General features: G+C 39.2%; 1 pseudogene; it reads right to left on the bottom strand.

The window, feature by feature from the left end:
- Positions 1–15,921: 15,921 nt before the first annotated feature.
- On the bottom strand, positions 15,922–16,677 carry LOC113257399 (40S ribosomal protein S8-like; annotated as a pseudogene).
- Positions 16,678–17,194: the final 517 nt, after the last annotated feature.

The raw sequence follows: 17,194 nt of genomic DNA, 5'->3' as shown, positions 1-17,194 counted from the left end.
ACCCCCTTTTGACCAGAAAGCCCAGCCAGCAACCTTGCCCTACAGTGGAGCTTTGTAGTGGCTTACCCGATGGCAAAGTTCAACTTGTAGCCCTGCCCAACTTCAGGACAGAGCCTATGGCCCTGCCTGATCACAGAGCACAACCTGAGTCTTTATCCAACTGTGAAGTTCTGCCTGAGGCCCTGCCTGAACACGGAGTCCAGCCAGGAGCACTATCTGGTAGGGGAACACAGCATGAAAACCCATGTGACCAGGAGCAACTGTCCAGCCTAGCCCATAACCCTGTCCAGTTGCAGAGTCCAACCAGTGGCACCACTCTGCCAAGGAAAACAGGCTGTGACCTCACCTGATCAGAAGTGATTGCGCAGTCCAGCTAGTGGTCTCACCTGACTGCAGAGTATAGCCAAGAACTCTGCCCAGTGAGGGAGCCCACCCACTGGCACTACTTGAACATAGAGTCCAGTCAGTTGCACTCGCACCCCAACCTCAGAACACAGGCAGTAGCCATACCCAAATAAAGACCCCAATAGCAAGCTCTGCCTGCCCAAGGACAGGACCAGCTAAGCTGTTTAATACTCCAAGCTGAGCTCACTGGTGAAGGCCTTTCCCTGTCAATGTGAACCTATGAAGTCTGGAAGAAGAGACAATTTACTCAAATGTGCAGATACCAAGGAAAGGAATCAGGGATCACAAAGAATCAGATAAACATGGCACCACCGAAGAAAAGTAATAAAGCTCCAATAACAGACCCTAAAAAACCCAAAGGTCTATGAAATGTCTAAGACTTCAGAGCAATCTTCTTAAACAAGTTCAGTAAACACGCAGACAACTAAACAAAATTAAGAGGGAAAATTCATGAACAAAATGAGAAGTTCAACAAAGAAACAGGAGACATGAAAAAAACAACAGAAATCTTAGAGCTGGAGAATACAAATGCTGAACTAAAGAATTCAATAGATAGCTTTAACAGCAGAATCAACCAAATAGAAGAACAAATAATGATCCAGAAGCAGGTCATTTAAAATTATCCAGAGAGAAGCAAAAAGAAAAATGAAAGAGGGTGCCTGGGTGACTCAGTTGGTTAAGTGCCTGCCTTCGGCTCAGGTCATGATCCCAGGGTCCAGGGATCGAGGCTACAACTGGCTCCCTGCTCCGTGGGGAGCCTGCTTCTCCCTCTCCCTCTGCCTACTGCTCCACCTACTTGTACTCTCTCTCTCTGTCAAACAAATTTTAAAAATCTTAAAAAAAAAAATGAAAGAGTGAAGAAAGCCTACAATACCCCTATGGGATACCATTTTAAAAAGCGATATATGCATTATGGGACCTCCAGAAGGAGAAAAGAAGGAGAAAGGGACAGAATGTATATTTAAATTAATAATGGCTAAAATTTTCCCAAACTTGGGGAGAGAGAAAGGGACACCCAGATTCATGAGGCCCAAAGCATTCTAAATAAGTTGAACCTCAAAAAGGCTATGCCAGGGCACATTACGATTAAACTGTTAAAAATGAAAGACTTTATGCCAATGAACACATACACACATCATGAAGAAAAGAAAGATCTCAAATAAACAACCTAACTCTACACCTCAAGAAACTAGAGAAAGTAGAGAAAACTAAGCCCAAAATTAGCAGAAAGAAGAAAATAATAAAATTAGAACAGAGGTCAATGAAATAGAGGACAGGAAAACAATAAAAAAGACTAACAAAACTAAGAGTTGCTTCTTTGAAAAGAGAAATCAAATTGAAAAACCTTTAGCTAGATTAGTCAAGAAAGAGACAGAACTCAAAATTATAAATGAAAGGGGAGAAGTTGCAAGTGATACCACAGAAATACAATGACTCATAAGAGGCTACTATGAACAGCTACATACACCAACACACTGTACAACCTAGAAGAAATGGACAAATTCCTGGAGACATACACCCTATCAATGAATCAGAAATAAGTAGAAAATCTAAACAGATCAATAATGTGTAAGAAGATTGAATAAGTAATCAAAACCTTCCCAATTAAAAAAAAAAGGCAAGGATCAGATGGTTTCACTGGTGAATTCTGCCAAACATTTAAAGAATTAATGCCAATTCTTCTCAAATTCTTCCAAAAAGTTGAAGAGGAGAGAACATTCCCAAACTAATTTTATGAATTCAGCACTACCCTGACACCAAAGCCAGATAAGAACACTTTAAGAAAGCTATAGACCATATCACTAGTGAATATTGATGCAAAAATTCTCAAACTCCCCCAAAACTATCAAATCATATTCAGCAGCACAATAAAAAGATCATATGCTGTGATCAAGTGGAATTCATATCTGGAATAGAAGGGAAAGGATTACAAAGATCATGTAATTATCTCAAAAGTTGCAGAGAAAGCATTTGACAAAATTCAACATCCATTCATAACAAATACCTTAACAAATTGGGTATAGAAGGAACATATCTTAACAAAATGAAGATTCTATGTGATAAGCCCACAGCTAACATCATACTCAATGATGAAAGGTTGAGAGTTTTTCCTCTAATATGAGGAACAAGACGATGTGCCTATTCCCACCACTCCTATTTATATAGTACTGGAAGTCGTAGCCAGAGAATTAGAGCAAAGAAATAAACGGTACCAAAATTGAAAGAAATAAAGTAAAAGCATCTTTACTGCAGATGACATTATCATATATATATGAATATATAGAGAGAATTGTATTTCATGTATATAATTATACACACACACACACACAGAGAAACAGAAATAATTCTGAAGACTCCACCAAAAAACTATGTCACTAAAGAACTCAAAATCAAAAATCAGTTGTGTTTCTATACACTTACAGTGAACCACTGAAAAAGAAATAAAGAAAAAAATCCCATTTACAATAGCATCAAAAACAATAAAATACTTGGGAATAAATGTAACCAGGGAGGTGAAAGATTTGTACACTGAAAACTATAAAACTTTGATGAAAGAAATTGAAGAAGATACAAACAATTAGAAAAAATAAGTCATGTTCATAGATTGGAAGAATTTATACTGTTAAAATGTTCATATTAACCTATGGCATGTATAGATTCAACGCAATCCCTATTAAGGTTTCAATGGCATTTTTTTACAGAAAAAAAAAACCACAATCCTAAAATTCATAGGGAACCACATGCAACTCAGAATAGCCAAGGCAATCCTGAGAAAGAGGAACAATGCTGGAAGCATCACACTTCCTGATTTCAAACTATATTACAAAGTTACAGTAAATCAAAACAGTATGCTATCAGCATAAAAATGGACACACAGACCAATGGAAGAGTCCAGAAAAAAACCTATGCATATATGGTCAACTAATATTTGACAAGAGAGCCAAGAATACACAATGAAGAAAAGATAGTCTCAATGGTGCTGGGAAAACTAGATATTCACATGCAAAAGAATGAAACTGATCCCCTACCTTACAGTGCTCACAAAAATTAACTTGAATGGAATAAAAACTTGAATGTTTTTATCACAAAACTCATAGAAGAAAACAGAGAGGAAAGTTCCTTGACATTGGCCTTGCCAATAATTTTTTGGATATGACACCTAAAGCACAAACAACAAAAGCAAAAATAAATAAGTGGGACTGCATCAAACTAAAAAGCTTCTGGAAGGCAAAAGAAATGATCAATAAAATGAAAAGGCAGCCTAAGAAATGGGAGAAAATATTCATAAGCCATACATCTGATAAGGGGTTAATATCCAAAATATATTTAAAAATCAAACTCAATAGTAACTAACTAACTAAATAAAAACAAATAATCCGATTTAAAAATGGGCAAAGGGCTTGAACAGACAATTTTCCAAAGAAGATATTTAAATGGCCTACAGGCACATGAAAATATGCTTAACATCACTAATCATCACAGAAATGCAAATCAAAACCATGGGATATCACCTCACACCTGTTAAAATGGCTTTTATCAAAAGATAAGACATAAATGCTGGCCAGGACATGGAAAAAAGTGCACTGTTTGTGGGAATGTAAACTGGTATAGCCACTATAGAAAACAGAATGGAGTGTCCTCAAAAAATTAAAAATAAAACTACCGTATGATCCAGCAATCCCACTTCTGGGTATATATCTGAAGAAAATGAAAACACTGCTTTGAAAAGATACCTGCACCCCCCCTTCACAGCATTATTTACATTATAGCCAAGTCACAGAAACCACCTAAGTGCCCATCAACAGATGAATAAATAAAGAAAATGTGGTGTGTGTTTGTGTGTGTGTGTGTGTGTGTGTGTGTGTGTGTGTGTGTGTGTGTGTGATATTACTCAGCCACAAAAAAGAAGGAAATCCTGCCATTTCCAACAATATGGATGCACCTTGACGGCATTATGCTAAATGAAATAATTCAGACAAAGACAAATACTGTATGATCTCACTTCTTTATGGAGTAAAACACTGAACTCATAGAAACAACAGATTGGTGGTTGCCAGGGGTAGGCTTGAAGGGGTGAGGTAGGGAGAAATGGGTCAATGTGGTCATAGGTACAAACTTCCAGTTACAAGATGAGTAAGTTCTGGGGACGTGATGAACAGCATGGTGACTATAGTTAACACTACTATTGTATAATGGAAAATTGCTGAAAGAGTAGATCTTAGAAGTTCTGAACACACACACAAACACACTCACAGACACACAAATGGTAACTATGTGAGATGATGGATGTGTTAACTAACTTTATTGTGGTAATCATTTCACAATATATACATATACGAAATCATCACATTGTACACCTTAAACTTACAAAATGTTATGTGTCAATTATATCTCCATAAAGCTGGAAAAGAGTATCACAGAGATATTTTACACTCTTTCTACTAAGTCTGTGAAATCCTATGTGTATTTTTTTAAAAGATTTATTTATTTATTTTAGAGAGAGTGAGAGCATGCAGGAGAGCACAGGTTGGGGGACGGGCAGAGGCAGAGAATCTCAAGCAGACTCCTCACCAAGGGTGTAGCCCATCGCAAGGCTCGATCTCACAACCCATGAGATCATCACCTGAGCCAAATCTAAGAATTGGTTCCTCAACTGACTGAGCCACCCAAGCCCCCCTCCTATGTGTATTCTAAACAACAGCACATCTCAATTTGCACCTGCCACATTTCAATTGTTCAATAGCCACAAGTGGCATATGCCCAAAGCATTGCAAAGCACAGGTTTCAATACTCCAAGAGATGAGCAGATTTTTGCATATGGAATAATGTAAATAATTGTAGCCAGAGTGTGGACTGTGTGGATTAATATGACCACAAATACTTTGCAGTTCCTCCCATTAAATAGTGGAATCTATTTTTCCACTCCTTGAAGCTAAGCTCTCACCTTTTGACTTGCTTTGACTCATAAAATGTAATAGAAGTGGTGTTGTATGAGTTCCAGGGCCCAATTCTCAAGAAGGGTTTTAGCGTTTTCTTCACGCTCTTGGAAAATAGCCCTGCCATTCGAGGTGGCCTGGAAGCAACTACTGAAAGATGAGAGACTTCACAGATCATTGATCATGGACATTGGCCAATACTAAGTCTCCAGATATGCGAGTGAAGCTACCTTAGACACCCTCTCCTCCCCGATCAGGCCATCAGATGACTGCTGCTGTAAGACTAAACCCAGGAGAGATCAGCAGAACTGCCTAGCTTATCCCAGTATCATTAGCCTGCTCTGCCGTTGAGATTCTCCAAACAGCCCTCTTTACTAATTACTGGCATTTACATGGCAAGGACACATCTCTGAGGCCACTACTTTCCAACATGCCACTAGACAAAAGCATTCAACCTCTCCATTCTCAGCCTTACATTCCTAAGTTCAATAAGATATGTAATAATAGGCCCCTTGTCAATGTTTTCTAAGACCTCTGGTTCTCTCTTTCTTCCCCTCCAACTCTCTCTCCCTCTGCGTAATTTAGGAATCTCAGCTTATATGGTGGGAGGATAGGCAGCTACTTCTGCCCAATCACTTCTTCTCCCAATTTTTTTCCCATCTTACAGCTCTTCAGTGAGAGCCTTCTTTTGGATAATGTTTACCTAGCTAAAATGAAGTGCATCATAGGTCTCAAGTATACAAATGATGGTGGGGGAAGAATGAGAAATATATCAATTATTTGTACATCATCCTATCACATTCATTTGTCCAAATAAATTGCAGCATATGGTCAGTAAATTATCTTATAATTCTTATAAACACTGCCACACTTTGCATATAGTAGATACCAAATTGGTCATTTTAATTTGTTGATTGAGCCAATAAGTCCATAGAGAGAATGTACACCCTTTACATGGTCAGTTTTTCTCTCCTCCAGAGGAAGGTTTTACCTCTGATCCTTTGAAGTCAATAGGCATCTTTCTCTAAACAGCTACAGAGACTACTAGTGCCTACTGGATAATTTGCTGTTTGGAGACAAATGGAGAAGAGGATATGGGGAGGGAGAGAGAGTGTTCTTGTGTACTTTGCATCCACAAAAGCATATTCTTAGTTCCATTCTGGCTGGAAAAAGAGAATCAGGTCCAGCAGTTCTTAACCTATAATTTTTTGGTGCTTTGATTAATTCAGGGGCACAATAACCATAGTTTACAATGTGCTTCAAATAAATATTTTTAAGATTTATTGATTTTAGAGAGTGAGAGAGAGAGTGAGTGAATTGGAGGAGGGACAGAGGGAGAGGGAGAGAATCCTCAAGCAGACTCCCCGCTGAGCATGGGGCCCCACGTGGGGCTTGATCCCAGGACCCTGAGATCATGACCTGAGCCAAAATCAAGAGTCCAATGCTTAACTGACTGAGTCACCCAGGCATCCCTCAGTCAAGTAGATTTTACATCTTGCTGATTTTCTAAAATGTCCTTATAAATGATTCTTTTATTGTTATTATTATAAGACAGTGTGATTATGTCGACACAGATATAATATATGTGGGGATCTGTGGAAGACTCTGGAGTGTTGATCTAGCATGAAACATAAATCAGATATCATTCATTATGTGAGTCTCCACTCACTTTCCAAGTTATCAAGATAATTAGCAGATGTCAAGAGCTCAGAGTTACCTAAAGAGCAGCATTTTTTTCAAAATTCAAATCATCAACTATTTATCTCTTTTAGACCTTTCATTGAAACTTCAAGGCAAATTAATAAAAATATTTTTGGAAAAAGAATAAAATAAATATATCACATATTTTATATACCATGTGTATGCCAAAGTTTACAAAGTAAGGAAAACCTACCATGCAAATCAAGAGAGCCGAGAAGTAGAAGAGCATTGGTGAATTTGGGAGACACTTAGAAGTTTCCAATAAAAATTCTGACTAAACCTTTATGATTCTGGAGAGCTAACTTCAAGGTCTGGTTAACTATTTTAGATTATTAGCTTCACTTAGTAAATTACTATTTCCAAAAAGTAATAATTGCAGTACATGTGTATCTAATATCCAAGTATTCACTGCAAATGACACTGTTTCTCAGAAAAAAGTTCCTTCCTTTTTAAAAATATTGTTAATCCAAAAAGAAGGACACGAAAAGGCAATGATCCTTAGTGTGAGTTTTGCCCTCCCCACTCAGTTTATTTTCTTTCTGAATCTAGATATTTCATTTCATCAACCCGGATAGTTTCATCATTATACTAGATTTTGATGTCAAATTAAACTGGATTTCATGGAACCAGTGACTATAAACAGGCCCAATAAACCGCAAGGACTTCTCAGAGAAACACTTGGAAATAACAAAATATAAATGATGAGTATCGTTATTCTGTCTTTAAATAGTGAATCATTTTCTAAATCTAGATTTTTCTTTCAAATAGTCTGATTCAAAATTTATTATATTAGTACTTTTGTTGAAAAAGTGTATTGAGCCAAGTCTTCCTTGGTGCCAAAGTCACTCCCCAAGAGTCAACATAACAGTTCCAAAAAGCAGAGTTCCAGTAGCTTGAGAGAGTTAACGCTCCTCTTGAAGGATTAATTTAAATCCAAAGAAAATACAAACTCATAAATGTAGAGATTTTCATTAAATGGAAATTAAGAGAAGCACTTTGGAGGACTGGTACAGAGAAAACTAGGTTAAGAAATATCCTTTCAGTTGGAAAGAATAATAACCACGTAAAAACTACTAAAGGTTATTTAAACACAAATATCTTATGACGTCTATTTGGCCATAGTGTTTGGAATGTTTAAGAACACTGGGGATTGTTAAAAACACAATATGCAAACTTTGTAACACACATAAGTGTTTTTCCCTCAGATCTCAAAGCAAGCAGAATTTCCCCCCTAGATCCCAGGTATCTATGCCCATACAGAATGCTTTCCAGCCGACTCTCCTTCTTGGCTCAGAATCTCAGGTATGGTTTGCAGGATGTGAATGAAGTTAATTACTTAATCTGTGATCAGGATGCCAACCCACCTCATGTCCTCAGGGACCTTGTTCTATCTGTTACAGACTCGTTCTCCAATACCTTCAACATCTTTATTTGCGCAGCCGAGTTGGCACCTGTAATCGTCCCCTCTCTGCAGGGTGACGGGTGCTCTATGTGAGAGGCGGCTATGTTCCCAATACACAGGCAATTTCTCCAGGATCTACTTCCTACGATTTGCTTCAATGCCTTTCATGACAGCTCTATTTACTCTGTTTTTATCTTATTGCCTTAAATCAGGAGTCTCCCTTTAGATTCATTAAATTGAAAAAACGGCTTTGATTTTCTCTCTCATCTCGGAGGACTTTGGAGGACTCTTTGTTCTGCAGCCTAGCGGCCAGCCCTGCCCATCCCTCACACAGCTGGCTGCTTCCTGGTTCTTGCACCCACCTCATGGCCTGGCCTTAGTTGGCCTCTATTTATCCCCCACATATGGACTCAGCCCAAACTGAATCTTTTCTTACAGCTTTTTTTTTTTTTTTTTAAGATTTTATTTATTCGAGAGAGACAGAGAGAAGCACAAACCGGGGAAGAGACAGGGAGGGAGAAGCAGACTCCCTGCTGAGCAGAGCGCCCAACGCAGGGCTCGATCCCAGGACCCCGAGATCATGACCTGAGCTGAAGGCAGGTGCTTAACCAACTGACCCACCCAGGTGCCTCTTTTCTTACAGCTTTAAAAGATAGGTCTGCCCTATCTACAAAAACCTTTCATTGCTCATCCCAAACCTTCTACAGCCCTAATCTTCTCTCTCCTTCCTTTTTTTGGTCAAGCTCCTTGTAAGCATAATCTCCCCTCAGCTTCCACTTCTTTACCTACAACCCTGGGGATACTGGCTTCTGTTCTCAGCAGCATATTGAATTTGCTCCTGCTGAGAATGTCACTGACCTACTTACTAGCTCCAATGGATACTCTCCTGAATTTATTTTAGTTCAACTTTCGGTGGCCTAAGACTCTACGGACCATTCCTGTTTTTCTTGGAATTCTGTCCTATGATATGTGTGGTACTCCTTTCTTCTGGCTCCCTGCTGGGGAACAATGGCAGTAAGTACTAAAGAAATCGATCTCAAGCATGCACAAAAGCATGTGGTACCACATATTGGTACAAAGTGGCACAAAACTGCATACACATGCTGTCTTTTGATCTTAATAGCTACTTGTTCAATGAGGGGCCCAGGAATTATCTCAAGTTCATTATAATTTTAGAGGACAAAGAGGCTGGTCTGGGGCCTGTTAGACTGATAGCCCTTAGCAGACAAGTCGTATCAGAGCCTAATGTTTCTCCACCTAGGAGGTCACCTATTCAGAACTGGGATTCTCCTGCACTTGAGGCATATAGGGTTCCCTAAACTTTCCTGATGGAAAAAGAAACAAACAAACAAAAAAGGTATGAGAGGTGAAAAGTGGGACGGAGTCAATTCTTTGCTTCTACTGGAGTTTTCAGAGTGGTTGCTGAGACGAAGGGCTAAAAGCAAGCTGGAGGGTAAGGAGGTGGTTCAAATAACACAGTGGCACCCCTAGAACAGTTTAGTGGAAGGTAAGTGTGGGCCTGCTTTCCCCTCCCACCGAAGTTTCTTACAGTTCGACAAACAGTCATGGAGTGTCCATTATGTCCCAGGCCTTCTTTTGGGCAATGGAGACACAAGGATGAGGAAGCACAGCTTTGATCCTCAAGGAGCAGCAATCTAGCAGACACTTCCTTCAGGTGGGCATGAAAAATATGGCAAAACATCAGGAATCCTTCACTCATCTGGTGGATTCTCTCCCTCTTTCTCTGCTGTATTCACCAACTCATGTAGATGGAATCTCGAATTTTACCCCTCAGTCCCCTTATAGTCCTATTCATAATCTTCACTTTTGAGCTCCCATAATGACATCTTGGAGGAAGAATTTATCACTAGCTTCCCTTTGTCAAAGGAATTTCATTTCTAGTAAATTTATTCTAGGAGATATCAATGTATCTACTGCATTATTCTTTAAGATATGATGCCTCTGTTGGATAAAACATTGGCAGGGTCTTTTGGCTTATCCCATGTTATCCACATTTCTGTTCTTTCCTAAGTATTCCTACTGCTTTGGGATTTTAGTCATTAAGAGGACAACCAAATTGAATCAAAACAATTATGCAATATTATGCATGCCAAGGTTTCCTGGCACCTCTTGCCAGAAATTCTACAGTGTGAGAGTGCATTGCCCAAATATTTTATTTACATTCAACTTGTACCAAGGTATTGCGCTAAGAATAGGAATGAATATATAGCCTGTTTGTTCAGAAAATTAAGCCACATAGCCAAATTTGGACTGGTTAATGTCGTATCTCCCTCATGAATAGAGAATATGGAATTGAAAAATGACTAGCATGGAGGACAGAGTGACTCAGAAATCTAAGAATAGCCAAATCATGTGAAAAGACCCAAAAGCTGCTTCAAAATGAACTGCATCTGCCTGACTCACAAACCCAGCAAATTACAATATTTAAATCTATGCAAAGTAGCATTTCACCAGTATTTATCTGCATATTTACTTTTGCTTTGAGTTGGTATGGGTTTGCCTTCTTACTGTGAGATAGTTTATTAGTCCAAAGGTGTATGCTAGCTCAAAAAAAAAAAATCTAGATCTAGTTTATTTTGTTTTGTTTCTTTTGGATTATAAATTAATAACTTGGGCTGTTTGTAATCATTTTAAGAATAGATTTGAAACTACATTTTGGAGAAGACACATGCTCTTCAGAGGTCTAGGAGACGCCAAGCACCAAAATCACTGAGAAAGGGAGATAATATGAGAGAGAGCCTCAGACACTATGGGAGGTCCCCTGTTGCTCTAGGTAAGCTCCTCATCTAGGATCCTGGAATAACCAGACCCCCTAAATAGAGTGTTTCCTCTGCTTTAGTGATATAAGCCACTTTCATGGTATCTAATTAGAAACAGAACTGAGAGTAGTCTGAGAGGACATATTCTTTGCTATTCTCATCACCATACTCATCCCTGATAAACCATCAAGAAACGAATTCAGGACGAGGTCACTGGAACTGAGTGTCACCCCACATTAGTCACCTCGGTCAGGCCCCTCATCACCAACACACTGTACCCTCTGAAGTTCCCACGCTTTGATCAGTAAACACACCTACAGCCTGACTCCCTTCCACGAAAGCCTTAGTATCCCTTGCTTTAATTAACATCTCGGTCTCTTCCTGGGCTCAGCTTCCCCTGCAGCCCTTTCACATCGAAGTTGTTTCTTACTTCTGAAAACCATCTACCATGTCTGTCACTGCCATTTCCACATGGTCATTTATCGGGGTAACCCCTTCTTCTTCTGAGTTCATGTCACCTGGAGAGAATACCCAATCCCCTTCGTTCCTGCTGCAATGACCTGTGTTTTGTTTAAAGCTGCTGTTGCAGTGTTGAAATTTTAAGTAATTTTTGATCAGGCCTCACATATTCATTTTGCATTGGGCCTCACGACTGATGTAGCCCGTCCTGTTCCTATAGGTAGTCTTGCCTCTTCTACACTAATAACTCAGGCTATTTTTTAAAAAAGATTTTTTTAAATTATTTATTTATTTATTTGAGAGACAGAGAGAGAGCACACATGTACACGAGGGAAGGTTGGGGGGGGCAAGGAGGAGTAGAGGGGGAAGGAGTAGAGGGGGAGAAGCACAGGAGGAGGGAGAGGGACAAGCGGACTCCCCACTTAGCAGGGAGCCCGACTTAGGACTCAATCTTACGACCCAGAGCTCATGACCTGAGCTGAAACCAAGAGTTGGGAGGCTTAACAGACTAAGCCACCTGGGCAGCCCTAGGCTATTATTTTTATCACTTGAATCATGACACTCCCTTGGATGAAACACATCGATGGCTTTCATTGCATTGAGAACCAAGTTCTCTCTCATATCTGGTCTACAAAGACCTACCTGGTTGAGCTAGAGGCCTCCCTCCCCCAATTCAACACTCACTGAAGCTACACAGGCATGTTTCAGATTGTTGTATGCAGCAGTTCCTTCCCTGCCTCGGACCCTTTGCTCATGTGGTTTTCTTCCTCTGCAGCACTCTTTCCCACACTACAACCTTCTCATCATTCAAGGCTTAGCTTCAGTAGGGCTTTCTGTGGCAGGATGTGCTTATTGCCATCATAACCCCCAAATCTCAGTGGCTTATTCAAAAAAAGATTCATCCCTCAGTCACGATACAGTCTAATCAGCTGGTTTCTACAGCCAGCCTTCCTAATGAGGATTCAGGGGTCCTTTGCAGTAGGGTGGCTTCACCACTTTCTAAAGCCTCAGATTCCCTCGCTGGACTGGCTGTGCCCAGCAGGAAGACGAAAGACCCACGTGTGGGGCATCACAGCAGAGGTGTGACACCCGGTCTCAGAGAGGAGCTTGCCCATCTTGCCCTCATGCCACTGGCTCCATGAATGTATAAAAGAGCCTGGGAGATGTTGTTTAGCTTTGTGCCCGGAAGGGAAACAAAATGGGTTTGACTGCTTTTACTATCTTGGCCACTGTCCCCTACTCAGAGTCTCTCTGACCTTGAATCACAAACAGCTCATCTCTATTTTACTGTACTCTTGTAACCAATTTCTCTCACCTCAACTTGTTGATTTATTTTTTGCCTTTTATTTGTTTAGACTTTCTTGTCTACTAGAATGCAATTGCCTTGTGGGCAGAGATCTTACCGATCTTTTTCACTGTTACAACCTCAGGACTTAGAGCAATATCCGGAATATGGTAAATAATTTAAAAAATCTGTTGACTAATTTAATAAGTACAAGAAAAATATCTGTCTTGTTCCCCCTTGCTAGTAAGACTGGTAACTATTCTTGCCTGTCAGGCAGGAATGATAGAATGGCAGGGTTCCCTTCTCCCACAGAGATTACTGGTGCTTTTAAAGACAGTACAGAATGTTTAGAAGTTATTGTTCTGGAATCAGATTCCCTCAGTTCAAACCTCAAGGTCATTGCTTCTTAGCTATGTAATCTTGAGTGACCTACTCAAGCTCTCTTCTGTTAAAAAGTATAATAGTATCCACATCCGAGGATTATTGTAAGGATAAATGAGATAATATACATAAAGTGCTCAGTACCACACTATGGTTAATGGCTCAGTAAAAGTAAGTATGATTATTACTATTCACCACTACACACCCAGTGCCCGGTCCAGGACGGTGCACGAGCAAGCACTCAATATATATTGGCTGAACAAATGAACAAAAAGTGAAAAACCTCTCATAGCTATTGCCTCCAAGAAAAACAAGAACCATCTTATTGGACTTTCAGTCCATGAAAGACCTTACTTGCTAATGTTCAGCTCTTAGAAGGTGCTTTTATGCATAAAAATAGTGTACAAGCCCCAGAGAACACCCAGTCTTTTGAAAAACCATCTGGCAATGTGTGTATACTTGAACAAGAGCGGCAGATCTCGTTCTCTTCCCTCACAACTTTTTAATTTTCATTTTTTTCCAGTTTTGAGATATAATGGACACACTTCACTGCAAATGTTTAAGGTGTACAGCATAACGGTGTGCCTTACATACTGTGAAATGATTCCTATAATAATTTAGTTAGCATTGATCATCTCATACAAATACAATAAGAAGAGAAAGCAAAAAAAAAAAAGGAAAAGAAATGTTTTTCCTTGTGATGAGAGCTCAGAATTGACCCTCCTTGTAACTCGCGCATCCATATGTCACCTAGCTGTTAACCGCAGTTGTCATGCTCTACCTTCCAACCCTAGCATGCACTTCTCATACAACCAGAAGTTTGCACCTTCGGACCACCTTTCTCCAACTCCTCCTCCCCTTACTCCCTGCCTTTGGCAAACACAAATCTGATCTCTTTTTCTAGGAGTTTGGTTTTTTATTTTTGTTTGCTTGTAAATAAGATCATACAATATTTGTCTTTCTCTTTCTGACCTATTTCATTTAGCCCTAGATGTCCATCCACATTACCGCAAATGGCAGAATTTTGTCATTTTTTATGGCTGAATTTTGTGTTTGTGTGTAAATATATTTATATTTTTTTTGTGTGTGTAAATATATTTATATTATATTTATATTATAATATAATATAATATATTATATTTTATATAATAAAATATAATATATTTTATATAATAAAATATATTATATTTTATATAATAAAATATAAATATACAGCTACCACAGCTTCTTTACCCATTCACCTGTCAGTGGGCACTTAGGTTGTTTCCATGTCTTGGTTATTGTAAATAATGCTGCTATAAACATGGGGGCGCACGTATCTTTTCAAGTTAGTGTTTTCATTTCCTTTGGACATATGCCCAGAAGTGGAATTACCAGATCATATAATAGTCTTATTTCTAATTTTTTGAGGATCCTCCTTTCTGTTTTTCATAGTAGCTGCACCACTTTACAATCACATCAACAGTGCAAAAGGGTTCCCTTTTCTCCACAGCCTTGCCAGCATTTATTTCTTGTCTTTGTCATAGTCACCAACCTAACAGGCATAAGGTGATATCTTGTTGTGCTTTTGATTTGTATTTCCCTAATGTCCAGTGATGTTGAGCATCTTTTTCAGTTCCTGTTAGCCTTTCTTATATCTTCTTTGGAGAAATGTCTATTCAGGTCTTTTGCCCACTTTTAAATTGAATTATTTGATTTTTTTCTATTGAGTTGTAGGAGTTCTATATTTTAGATATTAACCCCTAATCAGATATACAGTTTGCAAATATTTTTCCCATTCCATAGGTCATTTTTGAACTTTGTTGATGATTTCTTTTGTATGCAGAAGCTTTTTTAATTTGATGTAGCCCCACTTGTTTATTTTTTATTTTGCTGTTTGTGCTTTAGGTATCATTTTCCAAAAAATCATCACCAAGGCCTGTGTCAAGGAGCTTTTTTCTTGTTTTCTTCTAGGAGTTTCAGGGTTTCAGGTGTTACATTTAAGTCTTTAATCTGTGATTTTAAATATATTTCTCCATTTATATCATCTGACTTTTTAATTTTTAAATCAGGCTTCTTTCACATACACGAGGTGCACTGAAATTTCTTCCTTGAGAAAAAAGAATGACGAAGGAAACATGATAATTAATATTAGAGCAAGTGTGAATGTTACCATTGCCCTATAATTTTAAGATAATTTGAAAAAAATTAATCAAAAAAGTAAGTACATGTTCATAAAAAATTTCGAACGGTATAGATGAATACAGAGTAAGTATATTCCTCCATTGTTGAATGTCAGTCCCATCTCCAGAAGCAAACATTGTTAACAATCTCTTGTGTTTGTTTCCAGAAATTATCTATGCATGAATAAGCCTAGGTTTGCTTATTTTGTTACCAAAAAATGGACTCCTATATGCACAGTTTTGCCACATGCACTCCCCGACCCCCCCTTTTTTTTAACAATAAACACCTTTATTACATGAGCCTATATGCACAAAGTTTTGCCACATGCACTCCCCGACCCCCCCCTTTTTTTTTTTAACAATAAACACCTTTATTACATGAGCCTATATGCACACTGTTTTGCCACATTCACTCCCCGACCCCACCCCCTTTTTTTTTAACAATAAACACCTTTATGACATGAGCGGAGACGGAAGGGAAGAGGATTTGTTTGCCATTCCGGGCTTTGACTTCCCCCAGCGAGAACTCCAGTGCCTTGCCCTCTAGCATATGGCCATCTGTCCTGCATGCTGGCCTGGTCTTCTTGCGATGCACGCAAGAAGCTTACCCGGCTGGAACTTCTCCTCCAGAAGATGCTGATTTGGGCATTCTTTGACCTTCCATCATATTTCTTCTTCATTTCTTCAATCATTTTCTGTTTAAAATCTCTTCCTCCTCAGGAGTCAGGTTGGCCTCCTTGCGGCCCAGGGACTCTTCCATGGTTGGGGTGGTGTGCTGTCAAGGAGCATGATACAGTTCTTCGCAGGGATTTGGAGAGGCAGTCCGTGGATGGATGCATTGTAGACAAGATCAGTGACCCTGCTTTGCACATACAACGCCTGGAGCCCCAGAAGAAGTTCCCCACATCCCACCTTCAGGCGCAGTCATTCTTGTTGCCTCCCCAGACTCAGACTGTGTTGGGGGGCAGGGCCCAATCTGAGCACAGCAGGGCATCCCCACTCAAACTTCTGCTTCTGATGGTAGGACTTTCTTTGGCCCCCAGTCTTGCTGTGCCAGCTGTCCCAGGAGATGCCCATCACTCACATGGAAAGACAGCTACCACATGGAGTTGGCTTGAGATTAACAATCTTTTGTTGTTTTCCCTCAACAATGTCTTTCCTATGCCTTTTATTGCCTGCCTGATATTGCATTGCATCAATATACTGTTCTTTATTTTTGGTGGTATTTTTTATCTAGTTTTATTGAGATAGAATTCACATACCACCATATAAGTCATCCATTTAAAGTACAAAATTCAATGTTTTTTTGTATGTTTGTAAGTATATTTAGTATGTTTACAGAATGAATCCATCATCACAATTTTAGAACATTTTTCTTGCCCCCACAAGAAACCTTATACCCCCTAGCCATCATCTCTCGGTTCCTCTGCTCTTCCTCAGCTCCTGACAATCACTAATCTACTTTCTGTCTCTATAGACTTGCCTGGATGTTGCATATAAATGGAATAATACAATATGTGACCTTTCATTTAGCTTTCTGTTTTCAAGGTTCATCCACATTGTAGCATGTATCAAACATTCTGCTAGTTATTAATCAGGCTCTTCTTTTTAAGATTTTATTTATTTTATTTTAGAGAGAGAAAGAGAGAGAGAGTGAGCAGGGGAAGGGCAGAGGGAGAGAG

This window comes from Ursus arctos, unplaced genomic scaffold (genome assembly GCF_023065955.2).
Source record: "Ursus arctos isolate Adak ecotype North America unplaced genomic scaffold, UrsArc2.0 scaffold_26, whole genome shotgun sequence".
NCBI classification, from domain to species: Eukaryota; Metazoa; Chordata; class Mammalia; order Carnivora; family Ursidae; genus Ursus; species Ursus arctos.
This window is presented reverse-complemented; position numbering and strand designations above follow the sequence as displayed.